This window comes from Psammomys obesus, unplaced genomic scaffold (genome assembly GCF_907164565.1).
Source record: "Psammomys obesus unplaced genomic scaffold, mPsaObe1.curated_primary_1811, whole genome shotgun sequence".
Classification (NCBI taxonomy): Eukaryota; Metazoa; Chordata; class Mammalia; order Rodentia; family Muridae; genus Psammomys; species Psammomys obesus.
In genome coordinates, this window is record NW_026589797.1 from 1 (window position 1) to 20032 (window position 20032).

Genomic DNA, 20032 nt, shown 5'->3' on the forward strand with positions numbered 1-20032 from the left:
GGTTTGTTTCCAGGTTTTTGCTATTATGAATAAAGTTGCCACAAACATGGTTGAGCCAATCAATTCTCTAAGAATATATATTTTTGTTTTGTAAATTCAGTACTTAAACCCTGGGGTAACTGGGGTTCTTTACTCAAGTTTTATACAATAGAATATTGATTAGTAGAAATTATAAAACAGTTTCTGAGTAATCACCATTTGTGCGGAAAACATTTTGGAAGGCTCTTTATGAACATCTGATTTTATTACAATGCCTCAAGGACCAACACATTGCAGCATAGTACATTGAAATATGTCTGTTTATTGAGTTGAGAGAAATAGATCAGATAGAGTCTTGACCACAATATTACATAAGCAGAGAAATGAAAATAAGCCAATAGGACAGGCCTTCACTATTTCTATTCAAATACTACTTCAAGTAAAACTTTGACAGATTATTCAAGAAAACCTTATCTTAAACCTTTTCTTAAAATTTTTTCTTGCCTTGGTAAATTGTAATTCTGACTTGATATGGCTCAACTTTGAGAGGACTATAAGTATATGGCTTGGTATGCTTGTGCTACTACAAATGAATACCGTCAGCTGCATGTCTTACAGAGGATATATGGGAATATTTCTTACAGGGTGGTACACTGTGAAACCAGAGGTCAACTCCCCTGTGGAATTGGTGCCTGGCAGTGGCTCACCTCCTGTTTCTAGCTGGTGGAAACCTGTTTCTATTTTGGGGAAGAGAAGGCTGATCTCTGGTGTCCCTTGGATAAGGTTATTTAGCCAACTCAAGATGATGTTGCCCGATGACCTAATTGCTTTCAGTGTTGTTGTTGTGAGGAACAGCATTTTAACACTCTAGTTTGAGTGGGCAAGAAACACCTAGGCCACCACACTGCAAAAATTAAAAAATTTTGTTTCTAGAAGAGATTTATGTCTATAATCATGGTGATTTCAGGAAAAGCCACATTTTTCTATTTATTGTCTAAATAACTATCTTTTAATCAAAACTGGCCAACAATCTACCATCTTTGATTAAGTTTGATAACTCTAATAGCCTATGATTTTCTTGGCAAGTGACCTACTGCATAACTCTAGTTTTCACTGGGATGTATAATGAAAACTGATTTAGCACAAATGTCCCCTTTATCATTAATAAAATGAAAATAAATGAAAGATTTATTTGAATGAATCAGATTTTATTTTTATCATGTTCATGTGACATTTTCATGTAGTATGAGACTCTTCAAATTGAAAAACACTTTTAATTTGAAGCTATTGAAAAGGTAGGCTCCTGTCCTATTCCCTGTTTTCTCCCTCCTCTGAAGTCCATCCTCTTTGCCTTTCTGAGTTGATTCTGAGCATATCAACCAGATACCTCCTTCATGATTAGCTTCATTAGGTGTTCAGATTTTAGTATGTTTATCCTATATTATATGTCTAATATCCACTTATGAGTGAATATATACCCTGTGTGTCTTTCTGCTTCTGGAATACCTCATTCAGGATGATCTTTTCCAGTTCCCACCATTTCCTTGCAAACTTCATGATTTTCTTGTTTCTTTTTACTGCTGAGTAATATTCCATTGTGTAGATGTACCACAATTTCTGTATCCATTCCTCAACTGAGGGGCATCTGGCTGTAGCACTCTGCCTCATCTCCTCCTGGTCCCACACTCACTCCCTCTTGCCCCCCATGTTTCTGCCCTATTCCACTGATAAGAGGGTTCTCTTGGCAGGGTGAAGTGATCAAAGAGCCAGCCACTGAGTTCATGTCAGAGACTGCCCCTATTCCCTTTCTTGGAAATTCACATGTAGACTGAGCTGCCCATGGACTACATCTTACCAGGGAGTCTAGGTCTTCTCCATGCACTGTCCTTAGTTGATTCATCAGTCTCTGCAGACCCCTTGAGCACAGTTTTTGGCTCTGTTGGTCTCCTTGTGGAGCTCCTGTCTCCTCCAGGTTTTTCTATCTCCCTCCTCTTCCAGAAGATTCCCTGCCCTCTACCCAGAGTTTGGCTATGAATCTCAGCATCTGCTTCAAAACCCTGCTGGGTAGAGTCCTCTGTGGTAGGCTGCTGTCCTGTTCCCTGTTTTCTCCTACTTCCTAGATTTATCCCATTTGCCTTCTGAATGAGAGTTAAGTCTCTTCCCCGGTGTGCTCCTTGTTTAGCTTCTTTAATTGTGCAGATTTTAGTATGTTTAGCCTATATTATATGTCTAATATCCACTTATAAGTGAGTATATACCATGTGTGTCTTTCTGCTTCTTGATTACCTCACTCAAGATGATCTTTTCTTGTTCCATCTATTTGCCTGCAACTTTTTTATTTGCTGAGTAGTATTCCATTTTGTAAATGCACCACAATTTTTGTCAACAGAACAAAATGACAACCTACAGTTTGGGAAAAGATCTTCACCAACCCTACATCTGACAGAGGGCTAATATCCAGAATATATAGGGAACTCAAGAAGTTAATTTTCCAGTGTTTAAAAATCAATCTTTGTGAAATACTCATGAAATACTGACAGGTTAAATGTTTGGAAACATTAGTGAAGAGGTAAAATTCAACAGAAACGAGCATCCCACTCAGTGCTGCTTTGGTTTGAACAGGCACAGGAACACCATGTGTCTCTGTGTGTGTGGGCCTGTGTGTGTGCATCTGGGTGTGCATGTCTGTGTGTGTGTGTAAGCCTGTGTCTGTGCTGTCAGAGAGTTTGCAGTTGTAACAGCACCAACTAGATAACATTGCTGCCACCGAGGGAGTCTAATGTGTCATGGTTGTTTTAGGATACAGGGGAAGATAGACTGTGAGTAATGTTTGTTCTGGAAACCGAAGACTCAGATTGGGGACCAGAGGCATGGACAAGAGGATAGCTTAAGTTTTGCAACTAAATGAGATGGCCCTTCTTTAATTATTTATTAGGAACTAACAAGGTCTGCAGGGAGCAAAGTGTCAGACACAGTCTATTTTCTTTGGCCATGGATGATATTATCACACATGGGCTCTTACGATGTTTAATCTAAAACTCATTTTTAATAAGAACATTAAGTCTACTGATTTATCAAATATATATATTTCAGCAAGGAAGTTACTAAAAAAGCTATCAAGTTGCTGAGATATTAATGGTGGCACAATATCATTTACCTGAAGAGAGAGTTTTCATTGAATCCTGGGCTATCATACCCAGAATGATGTTCTGTATTTTAATAGGGCTGTTGAGAAAATAAGATACTGAGTAATAAATTGTGAAATGGCTCAATTAATAGTTGTTTTTAATTAAGAGAGATCTCCTTTTTAGGGATGGTAGAAGGATGCCAATGCCTATTATGAAATGCCCCTACTTAGGTATGCTTAGAATTGGTTAGTTAACTATTGCAGGGTGCATAGACATGACTATCTGGAACTAAAAAAATAAATTTCACTGTGAGCTGACCAGAGAGTTCTGTTTTATGTTTTCTGTGTATTGCTTTCTTCTTTTAAAAATGGCCATTTCAGTTATATTTACTTATTGAGCACCATGTGCACACCCTGAATGCTCGCGGTAAATGACTCTAAAGATTAATTCCTATCTGAAGTCTACAGTCCAGCACAGTTACAGGGAGCTATTTTTTTATTATTGTAGGTTTCTTGGCAAGAAGGCAAGCAAAATTGCTGTGCTCACACTCAGCTTGTATGGTGATAGCTTCATCTGCTCCATCAGTATGTTTGGATCTCAGTCTATGTTATTAACTGTCTGTCACAGTGAAGAAACGTCCTGAATCTGTGGAAGGAAACTGACTACTGGATTGGAAAATACCCACCCTTCTGCAAGCTCCTCCACTTAATAATGGCTTTCCTTCTTTCCTTCCTCCCTCCTTTCCTCCCTCCTTCCCTCCTTCCTTCCCTCCCTCCCTCCCTCCCTTCCTCCCTCCCTCCTTCCCTTCCTCGATTCCTTCCTTCCTCCTTCTTTTTTCTTTTATTTTTTGAGACAGACAGGATCTCATTATATAGCCTTGGCTGGCTTGGAGCTCACTATGTACAGCAAGCTGGCCCAAACGTATAAAGCTTCTGCCTCCCGAGCACTGGAACTAAATGGGTGTGCCATCATGCCCAAGTTGATGTGTTTCTTATGGTTAAGTTATTAAAGTTGTGCCTATCAAATAGGGATATGTTAAAGTGTATGCAAAGCTAACTTTTGTGAAGAAGGTAATCATAAAATATATTTGATAATGATGCAGTAATGTTATGTGTTATATTCAGATCTACTCCTATAATAAAAAGCTGTCAACAAATAATTACCTATTCAGAGTAAAATATCCTTATCCTCAGCACAGGAAATTAGGCCTGTCAGTGATGGTGTTCACACCCTTTCATTTGTTGCTCTGCTATGCTAAGCAACAGCTTCACTCTCTTCCTTAAGCCAAGGGATGGGTCCCAGTTTTCTCTACTACCCAATCCTTAGACAGTTGCTGGTCTATGAAATGGTTGGATATGGAGAAATTTTCATCTAAGGGTAATGGTGGCTAAAGAGTTAGATTCCAGAAAGTCTGACTAGGAAAATTTAGAAGGCACCAGGCATTCTGTAATGGGAAGAAAGCAGGCAGACAGAAGAGAAACACTGTCTAGATTCACCCAGTTGGTGGTGGGACACTGAGGTGGAGGTTCACAGTGGCTGCTGCTGCAAAATGTTTCCCAAGACTGTGCTAAACCTTGAAGTGTGGCTCTAGGTTCCCTCTACCACTGCTCCTAAGCCTGTTCAACTGTTGAAATAACTACTCATTATTTTAGATAAATTAAACTTTCCTGTGGAACAAAGGTCCTAGTGACTAATGATTTACCCTGTGGCCTGACTACATAGGAATGCAGTCAGTGTTCCCCAGCCAAGTCACAAGTGAAATATTGTGGCAATATTGGGACAGTTCCATGAGATGCCTTCTTATATCTCATCTGTTTGCTTAGAAAAGATAAATTTCACCCCGTTGAGGTATCTTATTTAACAGTATCCAGCAAAATTAATATTTACAGCTTTCTGAACAGACTAGGACTTTATTTATTTATTTACAATTTACTCATTATATATCCCGATTGAAGACCCCTCCCTCAAATCCTCCCAGTTCCTTCCTCACACCCTCTTCTCCTATCTCCTTCCCCTAGTCCATTGAAATGGGGAGTTCTCTGCCTTCTGCCCAGTGCTTATCAAGTCTAGTCCGGACTGCCTGGAACCTCTTCCTCTGTGGCCTGGCAAGACTGCTTCATCAGGAGCAGATGATCAAACAGGATAGACACCAGAAGCAGTAAAAGTAAGGGAGCAGGTTAGGAGCCTACTAAAGAGGGTCCTCTGAAAGGCTCCACCCATCATGAGACTGAAGCAGATGCTGAGACTCACAGCCAAACTTTGGGCAGAGCATGGGGACTCTTATGGATGGAGCCAGAGATAGAAGGTAGAAGGACATGGAGGATACATGAAACCCACAGGGAGACCAAGAAAGCAAAAAAAAAAAAAAAAAAAACAACAACAACAAAAAAAAAAAAAAAACCAGAGCCGAGGGGCTCCTGCAGAGATTGATGCACCAAGCAATGAAGATACATGAAGAGGACCTAGACCCCCTGCTCAGATGTAGCTGATAGGCAGCTCAGTCTCTAGGTGTCTTTCTGAGTAAGTGATTCAGGGGCTGCCTCTGTTGTGAACTGGATTGTCTGCTCTTTAAGGACATTACATTTTTAAAAATTTTATTTATTTGTATATACCACTATGTGTGGAAGTCAAAATACAATGTTGAGGGTCAGTCCTTCTACCATGTGCATTTCCAGGGACTGAGCTTAGATAGTCAGGCTTGGAGGCAGACACCTTTACCTGCTGGGTTGTCTCACCTCCCAATAACAGAAGGTCTTCACCAGTAATCAGGGAATACATCAGTAGTGAGGAAATACAGACACTTTTGACTAGGGCACTGAATAAACAAGGGCCAAATAATTACAGAAGGGGAACTTTTTAAACATTTTTTTGGACACAGGGTCTCACTATGTAAGCCTTGACTGGTTTTTAACTCACTGTACAGTAAGTTTGACTTGAATTCAAAGAGATCTACTTCTCTCTGCCTCCCCAGTGCTGGGATTAAAGGCCTTTGCCACCACACTTAACCCTGAAATGTGGGTGTGTGTGCATATAATGCTGGGACTTGAACCCAGGTCCTTATTCATCCTAAGCACACACTACAGCTGAACTATACTACCAAAACTATTTACTTTATTTTTGTCTCCAACTGTCTGTTTAGCCTTGCTTAGTATGAGGGCATCTCACCTCTGATCACTCAGCGAATGCCATCAGGCTGAGGATTTTTGCATGTTCAAAGCCACACAGTTACAAAGTGCCTCACTTAACAATTGCCTCACCTTGTCCTGTTCTGGGTTAAGAAATCATTTCATCTATGTTTTCATGTGATGATTTAGCTCATAGCTCACATAAGATGGACTGTATTATATTGACATTAGTACAAGCTATTTGCTATATATTTGTGCACGAAAAGAATATAAATGATACACAGAAAATTCTCATCCTGATTCTAAGGATGATTTTTAAGCAGCTTGTCTTGGGAATGGCTCTGTTCTATGTATTCTTCATTAAGCTCATGGAAATTTCTATTGAGATGCATCCATACCCTTGTCCGATAATGATTTCTCTTGAACATGTAATATTAAAAAAAAAAACAACTTTTATTCTTAGTCACAGATTTTGCTTATAAACTACCCCCTCAAATCTTAAGAGCTGATTTCTCTAAACTTAGACACATAATAATTGCATATATTTGTGGAGTATAGTATGATTTCTCATTCATGTGTATAATGGCAAGAGCTGAGTTTCAACCAGTTCTAATGAAAATCTGAGCTTTGGCTGTACTGAGCGCACTGGTCACACAAGTAATTGCTGGCTCTCAGCATGCAAGAGGCAAAGACATGGAGTCCCTGGGAAAGCTAGTTAGACAGGAGGACTGGTAATCTATAGGTTTAGCAAGAGACTATGCCTCATTCTATAAGGTGGAGAATGACCAGCAAAGATACTCTTGAGCCTCCACATGCATGTGCATGCCCACATGTTCCAAAATGCAGACAAACATTCAAGGTACCACACAATACACATGAAAGCAATAAATAGAAAAGCTGTGCTTGTCTCCTCACTGCTGGACACGAGCCCCTGTCTGCTTCTAGTGAAAATGGTGACCTGAGGTCAGAACATCATGTGGCCTGTTATGCTTTGAGGGTTTTTGTCCATTGGCTTTGTCCTTGCAGACTGGAGCCGTGGGGAAGAAACGCTATTTAGTGAGGAAAGTCCCTCCCTGTTTGGAGTTTACACTCTCATATAGCACTAGTCAGCCTTTCACAACACTGGTAAATGTCAGCCCAGCGATGCTGCCATTCAGTCATCTTCTGTGCAGTATATGAAGGTGACACAAACGCTGATAAGCTGGAGGTGAAATGCCTTATAGAGCAGTGCCCTGTGCTAAAAACATCGGTTGCTGATGATTCAAGAAAGTTAGAAATAGAAATAACCTACTATCCATATATCTGCAGGGAGAGGTATGTGGTATTTAATCATTTGTCCTCCCCAAAGCTCTCTGGGAAGAAAATCATAATCTTTTTTTTTTTTTTTTGGCAAATCCTCTGGTTTTTATTTTGGCTGATAATCAGTAAGTCATTTCCCCACACAGAATCTTTTCATCTTAAAAGGCAGAGATCTACTATCATAGCTAGGTTTTTTTTTTTTCCTGAGAAAAATAGTGCTATATCAGTCAAAAGCCTTTCACATCCCTTTTTGAGAAGGCCCTACCTTGCAGCCATATTGAGAATATTTATATAACTTCCAAACACAGAAACATTGGCTTTCTGGATAGATAAACTATATGTCAAAGGTATCAGGACTGGAGGATACCAGATTTCTTATCTTTCTCATGTGAATTTTGAACTTTATTTTTCTTTTTTTTTTAATTTTTTTATCTTTTATTTTTTTATTTTATTTTTCTTTTCAGTTACATTTTGTTAACTCTGTGTCCCAGCTGTATCCCGCTCCCTCATTCCCTCCCCAACCCCACACTCCCTCCCTGGTCTCCTCCCTGCCTCTTTCCAAGTCCACTGATAGGGGAGGACTTCCTCCCCTTTCATCTGACCCTGTTTTATCAGGTATCTTCAGGGCTGGCTGCAAAGTCCTCCTCTGTGGCCTAACAGACTGCTCCTCCCCTGGGGGGGGGGGGGGTCAAACAGCCTACCCTTGAGATCCTGTTAGAAATAGTCCGTGTTCCCCTTACTTTGGAAAACTACTTGGTTACTGAGCTACCACGGGCCACATCCGAGCAGAAGTTCTAGGTTATATCCATAGATGGTCCTTGGTTGAGTGTCAGTCTCAGAAAAGACCCTGTGCCCAGATAAATTTGGTCCTGGTAGAGCTCCTATCCTTTCCATATCATACTAACTTCCCTTCTTTCATATGATTCCCTGCACTCTGCCGAGGGTTTGGTTATGAGTCTTAGTGTCTGCTTTGAAACACTGCTAGGTAGAGTCTTTCAGATGCCTTTTGTGGTAGACTCCTGTCATAAGTTCAATGCACATCCCATTTGTCTTTCTAAATGAGGATTAATCACCTTTGCCTGTGTCCACTTTCTTGATTATCTTCTTTAGGTGTGTAGATTTCATTATGTTTATCATGTCTTGTAGGTCTATATAAGCGAGTATATACCAAGTTTGTCTTTCTCCTTCTGGGATACTTCACTCAGAATGATCTTTTCTAGATCCCACCACTTGCCTGCAAATTTCATGATTTCTTCCTTTTTGATTGCTGAGTAGTATTCCATTGTGTAAAAATACCACAATTTCTGTATCCATTCCTCCGTTGATGGACATCTGGGTTGTTTCCAAGTTCTGGCTATTACAAATAAAGCTGCTACGAACATGGTTGAACAAATGTCCTTGTTGTGTACTTGAGCAAATTTTGGGTATATACCTAGGAGTGGTATAGCTGGGTCTTGAGGTAGCACTACTCCTAGTTGTCTGAGAAAGCGCCAGATTGACTTCCAGAGTGGTTGAACCAGTTTACATTCCCACCAGCAATGGAGGAGGGTTCCCTTTTCTCCACAACCTCTCCAGCATGTGCTATCACTTGAGTTTTTCATCTTGGCCATTCTGATGGGTGTAAGGTGAAATCTCAGGGTCGTTTTGATTTGCATTTCCCTAATGGCTAATGAGGTTGAGCATTTCTTTAAGTGTTTCTCTGCCATTTGATGTTCCTCTTTCGAGAATTCTCTGTTTAGCTCTGTTCCCCATTTTTTAATTGGATTACTTGGTTTGTTGCTTTTTTGCTTCTTTAGTTCTTTATATATACTAGATATTAGCCCTCTGTCAGATAAAGGGTTGGTGAAGATTCTTTCCCAATCTGTAGGCTGTCTATTTGTTTTGATTACAGTGTCTTTTGCTTTACAGAAGCTTTTCAGTTTCATGAGGTCCCATTTATTGATTGTTGCTCTTAGAGCCTGTGCTGTTGGTGTTCTGTTCAGGAAGTTGTCTCCTGTGCCAATGAGTTCTAGGCTGTTTCCCACTTTTTTTCCAACTGATTTAGAGTATCTGGTTTTATGTTGAGGTCCTTGATCCACTTGGACTTTAGTTTTGTGCAGGGTGATAAATATGGATCTATTTTCATTTTTCTGCATGTAGACATCCAGTTGGTCCAGCACCATTTGTTGAAGATGCTGTCTTTTTTCCATTGAATGGATTTGGCTTCTTTATCAAATATTGAGTATTCATAGGTGTGTGGGTTTATTTCTGGGTCTTCTATGCGATTCCATTGATCCTCCTTTCTGTTTCTATGCCAATACCATGCAGTTTTTATTACTGTTGCCCTGTTGTACAGCTTGAGATCGAAAATGGAGATACCTCCAGATGATCTGTTGTTGTACAGGATCGGAAAATCATAATCTCATTTTAAATAATCAGTGGAAGGTTTTTCCGTGTGCTAGGTGACTCCAGAATTAAAGTTTTTGTCCGAAAGGTTTTCGAATCTTGTGATTTCACAAAATTAGTGATGCAGTTTTATTTCTAGCCAAGTATTCTTTCCTGCTAAATTTTAGAGGGGTGGTGAAGAAAACCTCATCAAGAGATGACGATTATCCTGTGCTTTTTGTTCTGTTGGGAGCTGTGTCATTTTGACTCTCTCTGTTGTGTCATTCACTGACTTGGAGAATTGTTCCCATAGTTCTTGGGTTGAGTGAATATTTGAGTGGATCCTTATGAAGCATTCATCAAACAGGAAATGCAGTTATTAAAGTTATTAAAGTGAAATAAGAGAAGATATGCTGGAAATAAATTAAAAACCTTTCAGAATGACCTGTCCTTTAACCCTCTAAGGCAGCTTGACTTGCACTAGCACATTTGCTCTACCAGGCGGCAGTAGCTCCTGCAGAACAGGAGACTGGACTCTACTTTAAAATTTGAATTTCTTCTAACAATTTTTGTGATTTTCACCTTACAAAAGTTCATGCTTTGCTAATCTTTGATTTTTGAAAGCTGATATGTTTCTTTATTAAATAATTGGTCCCTAAAAGTAAAATGCAGTTTGCAGAAAATGTACATAATGGGAAAACATTAAGTGAAAAGCTTTCAAAATCTGTGTTCCCAAAGGAAAATGGTAAGTTCATGAAACCTTTAGTTTTCTCTGTGACACAATTCATTTTAAAAGCGGTGATTGTGAGGCCATACCACAGGGAAGCCTGTGTGGAGATGAAGATTCTTGTACCTCCAGATGTGTCCATAGCTTGACCTACATCTTTGCATAGAATGTTTAACATATTGGCTACATTTCCATTTTCTTTACAACCTGAATATAAATTTAAGACATGACTGTACTCCTAATTCAGTAAAATCCAGCCACAGCAGGGAATAAGAAAGTTACATTTAGCAGATGATTTTTACAGTTCAAAGCTGCTCAGTTCCTATGTCCCATGGGAGCAGAGGGCTTCGGGACAGATATGCAATTTCATTAAATGTTGGGAAGAGTGAGAAGCTCAGCTATTGCTGATCAGCAGTTCAGCAATCAGAAGCCTGAGTATTGGCTGGATCCAGATTGGATAGTAGTTTGTATAGAGAATTTAAATAAAAGGATTTATTGTATTATTCATTATATGCATGTGTTTGTATGATGCATCAGGGTATTTGCACCTGAGTGCAGGTGAGCACAGAGGTTAGCAGCATCAGACACAAAGGAGTTGAAGTCACAGGCGATTGTGAGCCATCCTGTGTGGGGTTCTGGGAACTGAATCCAGCTCCTCTGCAGGGGCAGCGAGTGCTCTCAACTGCTGTCCATCTCTCTGCCCCCCAGAACTGTTTTCTAAAGATAATGTCTCAAGTAGTCTGGGATGGCCTCAGTCCACTGTGTTGCCTAGCATAACTATGAATTTCTGATCCAGGTGCCTCTACCTCTGAAATGATGGTGTGTTTGCCTCTGTGTGTGTGCATGTGTGTTTGAGTGTGTGTGTTTGTGAATGCAGTGGGTTTATGTAGTGCTAGGAACTGAACCCAGTTCTTTTCACATGCTAGGTAAACACTTTGCCAACTGACCTACATTTTCAGCCCTTAAGCAGTTCTTTAAAAGTATTTCTAAGGCTTGGAGAGATGACTCTACTTAAGAATAGTTGCTGCTCTTACAGACGACCTGTGTTCAGTTTCCAGTGCACACACAGCAGCTAAAAACTGTAATTCCAGTTCAAGGGGATCCATGTCTTCTTCAGGCATCTGCAGACACCAGGCACACATGTGGTGTACATACATACCTGCAGTCAGAATACTCATATACATAAATAAAAATAATAAATCTTTAAAAAGTATTATCAGGATTGGAGGATACTAGTAGGTTTTAAGTCTTTCTTATGATAGTTAAATAAAATATTTAACATCAGGATCAACCAGAAAATTGTCTGAATTTTGAAATCCAATTTTTTTGTTTGTCTGTTTTTTAGTTTGTTTTTCTTTTTGAAAAATGAAGATTTGATTCCTCTATTTGAGGCTTGCCTTGTCATTAATAATAATAATAATAATAATAATAATAATAATAATAATAATAATAAATGACTCATTTGTGAAAGTGTAATGCCAGGTTCACGGGACCCTCAGAGACCACCAGGAGACTACTCGATGCAATAGCAAGAGAGCTTTATTACTAGAGTAATCAAACTCGAGACCTAAGTCTCACTGACACAGCAGTAGAGAAGTGGGACCCCAATCTCTGAGTGAGCATTGTTTTTAAAGGAAAAGTCTGTGAGCAGGGGGTTTCCATGACAGCATGCGGGGGGGGGGGGTTGATGTCTTGACTTTGCAGGATTATGTAAAAGTTGGGGGGAGCAAGATGACCTTCTCTGAGGCACAATGGCTATTCTTCTAAACTATATCTGAAATATTAGGGAGAATTTTCCCACCTGGTTCCCAACTGATTCTCATTGACTATTGCCAGGGAGATTGTCTCTATTTTCTATGAAGTATTTATTCTGTGATATTTCCTGGAGGCTGTTGCTAGGAGAGTTAATTTTGTTTTCTGCCAGGTGCACATTTTGTGATATTTCCTGGTACCTGAATTCAGCTCCCAGTCAAGATGGCTCTTTATTTCAAAAATGGAGTTATACCCAGGTGAACTATACCCAGGCTAACTTAAGCTCTTCAGAAGGTCATTTTAACTATCCAACCCTCTATACACTATTTAAGGAATGATCTTTCCCAAGACAAATGTGCTGAGAACAATTGCTCATAAAAGAAAAAGAATGAGGAGGGGGAGGAGGGAGGAAAAAGAGGAGGGAAGGAAGGGAGAGAGGAAAGGAGGAGGTTGGGGGGGGGAAGGAAACTCTCCCTACATTTTTGAAGAAGCCTGGTACTCTACCATTAAATTTCCTCTCTCTCTTCCCCCACCTCTCTCTACCTTCAGCTTATGAGAACCAGGTATATTACTTAGTGAATATTTTCAAAAACAATAATAAATGTAACAACTGTCTTCTAATATCAATGGCCATGCATTTGAATGTGTATTCAAGGCATCTAAAAGAAGAAGAGCTCTAATTCCAACAGGAATAGACTAACACTATTATGATTAGGTTTGATTTAGTAGTCTGGGATCAGAAATTTCCCTTCTGCTCTAGTAACTACACTTGCTTACCATATCCAATCAGGTTTATATGTTCACAATTCTTGTATGTATCATCCACTCAGTATTTTATAATAAAATGCATTACAGACTTTAAACAAGAAAAAAAGTATTGTGAAATATATCTTTACCCAGAAAAGAGGGGAAACAGTACAGGCCATCCCTTTTAAGGAGAAATCGCATTCATGCTACCTTTACATAGGAACCTGAAGTGACAAAAGCAGCAGGAAGTCTGGGATACCCAGTGGGTCCCAGGCTCTGCTTTGCCACCTGAGTAAATCTGGGCACTTTCCATAACATGGTTGGGCCTGATTCTTTCCGTGCATGATGGGGAGAATCACAGATCTACACGGGTGTGTGTGTGAGAGTTGACTGGCTGAGTGCTGGAAAAGAACACTGTCAGCCTGTAAGAAATGCCCTGTAAATACTCTCTGTCCTCACCATCACAGGAGGCCTTGTTCTGAGTCTTCATTGCATGTGAGCTACACTGAAGAACTGTTTGCATTTTACAGAGAAGGAAATAAAGGTTTCAGGATATTAAGAATTCCTTGATGACTGGCTAGCAGTAAGGTCCACAGATTACACTGTGGACAGGAGAGTCACACAGATGAACTACAAAGGGCAAACTGATAATGTCTTTAGCAGTGACTGACAATATGAACTGACTCCACACAGGGAGAGCATGAGCTCTGTGTGCTGAGGATTGCCTTGAGATAGGCACCATATCACTCTTTATGAATGACCTGGGCTGTCAGCAGGATGTTTGCCTGAAAACACATGCCCCTCCCCTCCCCTTTCCCCTGACAGTAACCAAAATCCTTATAGAACTGAGATCGGGTCCTCTGTGGCTTCTGCCTAGGAGGCCATTGCATTTGGTCTCTGGCTAGCTGCCTTCATCAGACTGTCACCCTATACTCTATTGTTTTTCTCTCAATGACATGCCAGGAGACATCAGCACAGATGTCTTGGTGACACTGATGGACTTTTCCTAGCTGTTGGCCTTCGTAAATTTACTAATCATCCCTCTGCCCAGTGTCTGTATGCTCACCTTAAATTTTTTGGTAGCTCCTTAAATATTCCGTGTTTGGTCCAGAGTGAGCCCACTCTCCAGAGGCATCCTGAGCCTCAGGCTCTTATAATATTTTCTCCCTCTGTTCTGTGATATTCCCTGACCTGTAGGTGTAGGGGTTGAATTGCCAGTAACAGTTGGAGTTGGGCATCCCAAGTTTACGTATTCTTTGTATTTTGACCGCTTGTGGGTCTCTGCAATTGTCTCCATATGTAGCAAGATGAAGCTTCTTTTACAGGGGTGAGGGTGCTCAGGGCTACACTCATTGGTTGGTAAAAGGAAACAGAAATGTATAAGATTAGGAAACGGGTAGATGTACACTCTCCTCTTGACCTATGACCTCTCCAGCTGTGGGTAATTGGTTAGTTCTATGGTAGCAGGTATGTTGAGTGAGCCTTAAGTATAACTTGACAGTCAGCCATTGGTTAACCCCAAGATGAAAGTGCCACTATGTTACCACTGACACACTCATTCTTAAAACATTTGTTGTTTTTATGTTGTTTATCTTGTGTGCCTCTGTGTAGGTGTATTCACATAGAGATCAACTCTTGGGAGCTGGTTCTTTCCTTACATCATATAGGTGTCAGGGCTCAAAATCAGGTTGAATTCAGATCACCAAGTTTGGTGGCAAATGCCTTTACTTGCTGAGCTGTCTTGCTAGCCCCACACATTTATTCTTGGAAATACTGTCTCAGTGAAGTTTCCTGACCTCCATGGCCTCCTTTCATAGGTCCCCACATATAGTCAGCATTATGACCTATTTATTTTCACATTGTGTCTATCTTTCCCATGAAAATGCACTATTCCTATTAAGAGCAGGCATTCTTACCCCCAATTCTTGAATTATTAGGGTTTGATCCAGTGTTTTTCATCGAAGAGTCTGATTGTTTTTGAGGCAGGGTTTCTCTGTGTAGCCTGACTGTCTTGGGCTCCCTTTGTAGACCAGCAGACTGGCCTTGAACTCACTGAGATACTTTCACCTCTGCCTCCTGGAGCCCTGGGATTAAAGGCCTGAGCTGCTCATGATTCTTTTTTATGAATGAGTGGAGTGAATCAATTAAAATGAAGAGTGCTATAGGTATTGCTCCATGGAAGATGACAGCATGCCTTTTCCTGAAGTCCCCTGAGCGGGCACAAATAGAACTCTTAGACCTTGCAGTGCATATGAAGGCACAGCCCTAGAGCTAGCACAGTGATCCACTGTGGACTTGTGGAGTTCCTGCTGTTTTTCCATCTTCTAGTGTGTTTGGGGATAAAAGGCCAGGAAGCTCTTCATTCTAGGGTCCTCTGACCCTGGTGGACAAGACTGCAGGGTGCTACAGTAAAAGATGAGAAAGTCACAGAGAACCACCTGCTCTCACCTTATGCCTCCTAGGCAGGCCATGCACTTCCTATTTGCTGCTGTTGGAGATCAACTTTGAATTACCTAATCTCTTGTTTTACCTCTCCTCAAACTCAAAATAGTTTTCTGGGGGCAAATTTAGTGCATTCACCTATATCCAGGCAGTGGTAGGTAGAAATTTGCGAGTAATTGATCAGATATTTGTGTGTGTGTAGTATATTTTTTATTAAATGTTTCAAAATTTTTTTTTGAGAGAATGGGTCTCTAAGAGATTGTCCCAAACCCATGGCATGTAGGGAACATCAATTGTATCCAGTGGATTATTAAAAAAAGACACAAAATTAAATATGTGTGGGATTCCAGAGGTGGTGGGAAGAGGTAGTAGGGGTGAATATGCTGTAAAAACATTGTATGCATCTATTAAATTATTAAAGAAAGAAAGTTGTCAATGGTTCTTTCAGAAAGCCATCTTTTGGGGCTTATGTATCAACTTTAATCTTTTCAGCTTTCTTTTCATCTTTTTTCTCTTTCTTTTTTCTTTTTGTGGGTTTTTTTTTTAGACATGGTTTCTCTGCATAGTCTTGGGTATCCTGGACTCACTTTGTAGACTGGGCTGGTCTTGAACTCATAGAGCTCCATCTGCCTTTGCCTCCTGTTTGCTGGGATTACAGGCATGGTTCCAGTTTTCTTCCTGTCCTTTTTCATTAGTCTCTTCCTCATGCTTATCCTTAACTTGCTTTAATGCTTTTTTTCCCCCAAATAATTCCTCTTTCTTTCTTTCTTTCTTTCTTTCTTTCTTTCTTTCTTTCTTTTTGGGGGTCTTGGGGCAATGTCATCTTTTTAATATGAAAAAAGCAGCAAGTTCAACACAAAATAGAAAGGTAGAAAAGGTATGACCAATCCAAGGGCAGGAGGAAAATGGCAGAAACAAAGATGTCACCTCCCCTCTGGGGAGTCTCCCGAACGTCAGGTGGCAGCATATCTTTCCAACTTTAGAGGTTAAGTGGATTGGGTAGTTTCTGGACATTCAGAGACCAAGGCTCTGCCCACCACCACCCACTTTCCGTCATCTCTTGGAGAAGGGAGGAACAATGGGGGCAAGACAGCCCCAATGGCAGCTTTGGCTCCAGACAGCTGGGAGGCTATCAATGGAGATAGTACTGTTAATTCCTATCATGAGGATAAGAGATGAAGAAGGAAAAAACAAAACTAAACAAAAACCCGTTGACTGAAAGCCTCAGTGGATTGTCCTCTAAATGGCCTTGACTAGAAAACCCCACCCCTCTCTTCCTAGTGATCTCTACTTATTAACCCTCTACCCTCCTTTCCCCATCTATTACTTAGCTTTTTACAGTGGCAGCTACTGTCTGGGTTCTTAGTGCTGGGGGCTGGTTCTATATAGGGTCTGGAACAGAACTCAGTTTCTTAGAGAAGATGTTGGAAGAGTGTTAACTGGACAGTTAATGAAGAACAGTTACCAGGAAGAAATAAGGAGGCAAAGCACAGAATGGCAGTGAAAGACCCCCGGAGGGTATCTTTCGTCTGAGAGACCCCCTCCCAAGGAACAACGAGGCCAGGCATTCGGATGCAAACAGCAAGAGGCTTTTATTTTGATACACGGGTACCCGGGGCAGCAGAGTCACTCGGAGGACTTGCGCGCCCTCTGGGTGGAAAGCTGGGGTTTTTATAGGGTTTTAGAGCAGAAGCACGGGTACAGAAGCGAGAAGCATGGTTACAGGGGGCTGATTGGTACATTTACATGAGACCACGGTTTGCGTCAAAGTTTGGCAGGGACACCAAGATTCCAGGAACTGGGTGGTCAAGGGGTCATGATGACCCCTTGACATGGCCCGCCACCTGTTGTTTTCCTTAGGACCCTTATCTTAACTGGAACAGTCTCACAGATATCCATGAGGGTGATTAACACAAACTGTTTTTAGCTCGACTGGGGCAGCCTGACCGCAGATATCCCAAGTGGGTGACACAGCTGGGTTTCTTAGTAATTTTTCAGTTTCCCATCTAGCCTATAGAGTTTTACAAAACAGTGGTGTCCCACAAAATGGCATTAGCTATGTTTAACTTAGGGTGAGGCAGGGGTCTTTCAGTAGGAATCTAGTTTTGCCAGAGTGGAAAGAGAAAAGAGATATTCCACAAACAAATATTTATTGAGTGCCTACTATGAGCCAGACACCATTAAACATGCAATGAAAGAAAAACAAATTAAAAAAACAGTACAGAGACTGAAAAGTGAAACTCTGAAGGAGGAAAATGAGCAGGGGTAGAAAGCAGAGGGAAATTAGCAGCCTGAGGTGACTCGGAACTCTCTGCCTTAGGCCCTCCTTCTGCTTCCTCCCCCAAATCTTCTTCCTCCTCCACAGTGGCATCCAGGTACTGTTGATACTTGGGAACGAGGTAATTCATGTAGCTCCTGGCTTTGGTGAACTCCATCTCGTCCATGCCCTCGCCCGAGTACTAGTGGAGGAAGGCTTTCCGGTGGAACGTGGCCAGCAACTGTTCTAAGATGCTCTTGAGCAGCTCCTGGATGGCACTGCTGTTTCCGGTGAAGGTGACTGCCATCTTGAGACCGTGCGGAGGGGTGTCACAGACAGCCGTTGTTGGGGACCAACTCCAAGAAGTAACTGCTCTCCTTGTTCTGCACACTGAGCAGCTGCTCGTCCACTTCCTTCATGGACATCTGTCCACGGAAGGCAGCTGCCAGGGTGAGGAACCGGCCTTGGCGCGGGTCACAGGTGGCCATCATCAGATCTTCTTGGCATTGAAGATCTGCTGGGTGAGTTCAGGCACAGTGAGGCCCCGGTACTGCTGGCTTCCGCTGCTGGTGAGAGCGGCAAAGCCAGGCATGAAGATGTGGAGACTCGGGAAGGGCACCAGGTCGATGGCCAGCTTGCGGAGGTCAGCCTTGAGCTGGCCTGGGAAGCGGGGCAGGTGGTGATGCCGCTCATGCTGGCCGACTCAAGGTGGTTCAGGTCCCTGTAGGTTGGTGTGGTGAGCTGTCATGTGGGTGCTGAGAATTGAATCCGAGACATTTGGAAGAGTAGACAGTGCTCTTCCCCACTGAGCCAACTCTCCAGCACCCACTTTCCTTTTATCTTACCCCCACCACTTGGCATTGAATGGATCTTTTTAAAATAGCAGCTTTGCATTCAGTCTGAATCCCTTTGATTCAGATTTTTTGTGTTTAGTCTCTTTTATCTTGTTTCATGTTCTGTTTCTATATTTCTTTACATTTCCATTGTTTTGAAATACAGGTCTTATTTGATTCCATCCTTATTTAGAATCTTGCACACACAGAGATGTCATTGTACTTTGTTCCAGTATACCTCCTGCTCTCTAAGCTTTTGATTCCCAGAGCATCCCTTTAATTATATTTCTCTAATTGTTGAGAAGTAAAAACCGCGTCTTTGATTACCTTATTTGAGCTGATTGGTTTACTTTCCAGTTTATAATTTTTTTTACCCACCCAGTTTTTGTTAAAAAAAAACTGGGTTTTAAGGTGCAGGTCAATGTAAAAAATGAATAACTATAGCAATAATATTTTTTGACATAGCTTTGTTAAACTGTTTTCCTCATATTTAAGCTGTCTTTATTCATCACTCAGTTATGTGTGGCCAGTTTGGTCTCACACACAATTTACATTTATGTACGTGTATGTGTATGTATGTATATATATGTATGCATGTCTGTGTGCATACACACAGGTCACATCTTGCACTTGTGGAGGTTACCAGTTGTGGAGGTCACCTTGCAGAAGTCAATTCTATCCTTCTACCAGGTGGATTTTGAGGATCAAGGGATTGAATTCAGGTCATAAGGCTTGGTGTCAAGTGCCTTTAACCAGTAAACCATCTCAGTGGTCCCTTGTCATATCTTCTCCATAGACACTTTTAGGCAAATATAGAAGGAGCTCTTTTGGAGGATTTTAACTTAGAATAAGTTTGATTTGGATGTCATAATGTTTAATTAGTAAAGGGAGAAACATGAAGGCAAGTAGGTATTTAAAAATATGTTTAAAGTTTATTTACCTAGCTACAGTGGTACGCACCATAGTGATGGAGTTGTGTTCTGTAAAATGCATTGTTATGTGACTCTGTAGTTGTAGAAACATCAGATTTTAATCCAGCAACACGGAATACACACATGCCTTTTATCTCAGGAGACAGGCAAGCAGGTCTCTGAGCTCAAGGTCAGCCTGGAATAGAGCAAATTTCAAGTAAAGAAAAGCTTATGTTCAGTCATCTTGGTACATGCCTTTAATTCCAGCACTCAGGAGAGAGAGGCATGCAGATCTCTGAGTTCTAGTCAGTTCTGTTCAGGCAGTAGAGAGTCAGTGAGTTGAGAGGCAGTGCAGTGGAGATGAGTTCATGACAGTTCATTTCATGGAATTCAGAGCCAGTTTTTACCAAGAGAGTTTTACAGAGAGAGAGGTTGGAGAGAGAACAAACTAAGCACAGGTGAAGACAG

At 41.1% G+C, this 20032-nt stretch overlaps 1 pseudogene; it reads right to left on the reverse strand.

The window, feature by feature from the left end:
• Positions 1 to 17785: 17785 nt before the first annotated feature.
• LOC129675416 (tubulin beta chain-like) lies at positions 17786 to 19646 on the reverse strand (annotated as a pseudogene).
• Positions 19647 to 20032: the final 386 nt, after the last annotated feature.